Source organism: Procambarus clarkii, chromosome 38 (assembly GCF_040958095.1).
Source record: "Procambarus clarkii isolate CNS0578487 chromosome 38, FALCON_Pclarkii_2.0, whole genome shotgun sequence".
Classification (NCBI taxonomy): domain Eukaryota; kingdom Metazoa; phylum Arthropoda; class Malacostraca; order Decapoda; family Cambaridae; genus Procambarus; species Procambarus clarkii.
In genome coordinates, this window is record NC_091187.1 from 5344910 (window position 1) to 5349277 (window position 4368).

At 40.2% G+C, this 4368-nt stretch overlaps 1 protein-coding gene across 1 annotated transcript in view; it reads right to left on the reverse strand.

Moving 5' to 3' along the window:
• LOC138372367 (uncharacterized) overlaps window positions 1-899 on the reverse strand; it is a 79659-nt gene extending 78760 nt beyond the window's left edge. The window contains exon 1 of the mRNA XM_069337668.1: window positions 688-899. The gene's annotated coding sequence lies outside the window, so the exon portion shown is untranslated. The remainder of the gene's footprint in view (window positions 1-687) is intronic.
• Between the last annotated feature and the right edge of the window lie 3469 nt (window positions 900-4368).

Consider the following 4368-nt stretch of genomic DNA (forward strand, 5'->3'; position numbering starts at 1 on the left):
TCGGTGGTGGGGGGGGGGTGTCGGTGGTGGGGGGGGGCCGGTTCTCTCCGATAAGCCTATCACACTCGACCCCGTTACCCAGATTTCTTTCTTAAATTCTACATGTACATCATCATATATATTTTCCGTTACAGATCATGTTTAGTAATATTATTAGAATAATATCAAGTTATATAAATACTTATTTCATGAAGCCGGTCGGCCGAGCGGACAGCACGCTGGACACGTGATCCTGTGGTCCTGGGTTTGATCTCGGGCGCCGGCAAGAAACAATGGGCAAAGTTTCTTTCATCCTATGCCCCTGTTACCTAGCAGTAAAATAGGTACCTGGGAGTTAGTCAGCTGTCACGAGCTGCTTCTTGGGGGTGAAGGCCTGGTCGAGGACCGGGCCGTGGGGACACTAAAGCCCCGAAATCATCTCAAGATGAATGTTTTTTTGTATTAGATGGAAATTCTCCAGACTATCTCTGGCTGGCAGTCTACTGAGCCTCCTACCAGAACGGTCTCCTGGGGGGGGGGGAGGTGCAACCGTGAGGGAGTGGGGGGGAGAGCAACAGTGAGGGTGTGTAACAATGCCATTGGCCTACGTCCACACCTCAACAATTCCATAGGCCTATTTCCACACCCCAACAATTGCATGCTGCAGGTGTAAGACAATGGTGGAGCAGAAAGTACTCCAGTACTTACGGAGGATGATGAGAGTGCGAGGAACAAGGTGGTCAGGTGGAGCCAGTGACCTTCAACAGTTTTGTCTCTCCCTCGTGGTATATCCTCAATGTCTTCAGTGGTGTGGCCTCACCACACACTTACACTGCCATAAGTGTCCTGAGAGTACTGTGGGAGGGACAATTTGGCGGGTATTGTGGTCACAGGTGACCGTCTCTAAGACAGTGAGGAGCGTCAGTGTTATCTTCTTCATGATGGTAGCTGCAGTTCTTCTTATCAGAGTTGTTATCTTGTTGTTGGTGATTAAGTGGCGACATTGTTATCAGTTGAGGAGCGGCAGTGTTATCTCACGGGTCGTCGTCTACACCTCGTGTAGCAGCTTGCTTTTGTTGTGATGACGTCACTCGCTCGCTTGCCCGCCATCTTGCTCCGTACATTTTCTTTGGTTACTGATCTCTGCCGAAACTGACTTTTTAATTGTCTTTATTTATATACACAGGAGTTTGTTTATTTATTTATATATATACAAGAAGGTACAATAGGTTTATGAGAGTACATAACATTGATGTTTTTACATTCTTGTAAAGCCACTAACACGCATAGCGTTTCAGGCAGGTCCTTAATCTAACAGATAATTTTAAGTAGGTATATTGTAGCTAAATTGAGAAAAGTTAATAGTTACATTGTAAGGAAATTTGAAGAATATTAGTAGGTACATTTTAGTAAAATTTGAAGATTATTTCTAGGTACATTGTAGCATAATTTGAGGATTATTGTTAGGTACATTGTCAACCATGATAAGATGATGACAAGATACAACGGTGAAGTTATATGGCTTAGACACATATTTTGGGGTAGCACAAGATACAACGGTGAAGTTATATGGCTTAGACACATATTTTGGGGCAGCACAAGATACAACGGTGAAGTTATATGGCTTAGACACATATTTTGGGGCAGCACAAGATACAACGGTGAAGTTATATGGCTTAGACACGTATTTTGGGGCAGCACAAGATACAACGGTGAAGTTATATGGTTTAGACACGTATTTTGGGGCAGCACAAGATACAACGGTGAAGTTATATGGCTTAGACACATATTTTGGGGCAGCACAAGATACAACGGTGAAGTTATATGGCTTAGACACATATTTTGGGGCAGCACAAGATACAACGGTGAAGTTATATGGCTTAGACACATATTTTGGGGCAGCACAAGATACAACGGTGAAGTTATATGGCTTAGACACATATTTTGGGGCAGCACAAGATACAGTGTGAGTGTGAAGCACTAGGTAGAAAACTATGAAGATGAAATTAGGTACTTTTTGGTGGTACTTTTGACTAAGCGGTAGGATGGACAACTTTTTAATTCATTAGGGAGTGAGTTCATAGACTATGTCCCTTTATTTGCGTAGAGTGTTTATACAGAGTTAGTTTGACTCTGGAGATATCAAAGAGATATTTATTTCTGGTGTGGTGATAGTGAGTTCTATAACATCTGTCAAAGAAAAGTTTCAGATCAGAGTTTGCATTTAGGAACAAGATTTTTTTACATGTTTTAGTTTAGTTCATTTATTATGCACCCAATACCCATCCTGTGGGCATTAGTGGAGAGTGTTACATAATGGGTTAAAATAATGGGCTCAGGAAATGAGCCTCACAATTCATTTAGCTAAGCAAGTTACAATCTTGATGAGTTAGTTACAAAATTCAATGCACAACGTCACATCAACAATGGGCTCAAGACCGACCACAATTACAGTTTCTAATTTAAGTAGTTGGCATATGTGGAGGGCTAGTGTCACAATTGATATATTTGTCCTACACACCGCCCCCCCCCCCATCCAGTGTGCAACGGTGGATAGGTTACAATCACTTAGATAGTATCTACAGTTAGAAAACTGGGGATATTTGGCTAAGGTTCCTGGTAGCAGATCATTTTGAAATAAATATTTACACATCTCTTGAACATTTACTATAAAGTTGTCTCTGAATTCTCGTATCTTTTCGCACTCCATCACATAGTGACGGAGGGTGTGTGAATAGTTTTCTTGGCACAGTTTACCATGTAAATGGCTCAGTAGAATTTGAGGAGTGAGTTTATGTTTAGCATGTTGAAGGATTTAAACAGGAGGGCTGTGTGTTGTCTGAAAACAGAGTTTGTTATTGTTAAGAAAGCATACTTTTGCTGGGTGATGATGAGCTTGAGGAAGTTTGCAGTGGTTGAACCCCATGCACAAGTACCATATGTAAGATAGGGATAGATTAGTATTCTTATCTAGTATCTATGACAATCATCACTTTAATGATCATAATTGCAGGTATTATGCAGCACATGATGTAAACAATGTTTTAACACATAATCACAATGTTTCTGTAATTAACTTACATGTAAGATCGCTAAGCAAACACTTTGATAATGTTAGTGCCCTGATTCAAACAGTTGAAAACAAATTTTGTTGTTGTTGTGCTTACTGAAACGTGGTTAAAAGTGCATAATACTCAACTCCACAACATTCCAAACAACTCAGCAATTCACAACTGTCGTCCTATTCAAAGAGGTGGTGGTACTGCCCAGTACTACTACCACCAAGAACTGATTTGCTTAAAAATAATTAAAACTAGAGACCCCTGTGGAGCGTATATCTTTGCCTGTTTCAGAGTTAAGGGTGGCGAGACTGTCCTGACTGTAGTAACTGACAGTCCAGACCAGTTAATACTGTCTGTAGCAACGGAGCAGTCTATAGAATTCCTAACACTGATGTGACTGAATTCAACTCTAACCTTAGAAATCTTATACTAGAGAACCGATTGAACAAAAACCACTTAATTATTTCTGGGGACTTTAACATTGACCTCTACGAGCCTGATAACCCTCCTGCTGCTAGTTTCCTCAACTGTATGAATTCCTGCTTCCTCATACCCTTAATCACTAGACTTACTAGAATCACTGATAGTACTGCCACGACTCTTGATCACATCTGGACCAACATAACCTCTCCGCTTACTTTAGGGATAATCGCTGATAGAACCATAGACCCCTACCCCCACTTTTCTCCTAACCAACATTATCAAACCACCTCTAGAAACAAAGAAGATAAGCTTTAGGCTGTACAATGAAAATTCTATAGGCAATTTTATAGCTGCTGCTGGTAATATCAACTGGGAGTCCGAATTAGCTAACATAGGGGACATCAACCTAGCAGTGCAATCATTTATTCAACAAAACTCTCAGCCTTTATAACACCCACTGTCCTATGCTAACGAAACAAGTCACAACTAAAAGGCTAAACAATCCATGGCTTATAAAGGGGATACTTAAATCTATTAATAAAAAACATGACCTTGAGAAGAAGTATAAGTTAGGAATCGTCTCCAAAGAAATTTCAAAGAATTACTCATCATTGCTATCTAAAATAATTAGGAGAGCCAAAATTAAATACTATGAAAACAAATGTACCGAAACAAAGGGCAACATCAAGAAAACATGGAGCACTATTTCACAAATATTGGGATCAATAAAGATTTTAAATAAAAAACAAATACTCCTGTTATATAACGATGGTCTGTTTTCAGCCTCTGATTCTGCTATTGAATTCAATAGGTTCTTCTTATCCATTTGGGTCATCCCTTGCAAATGATATTACATCCTCCAGTACTAATATTCAGCACTACCTTGCAGGTAACTATCCACAGT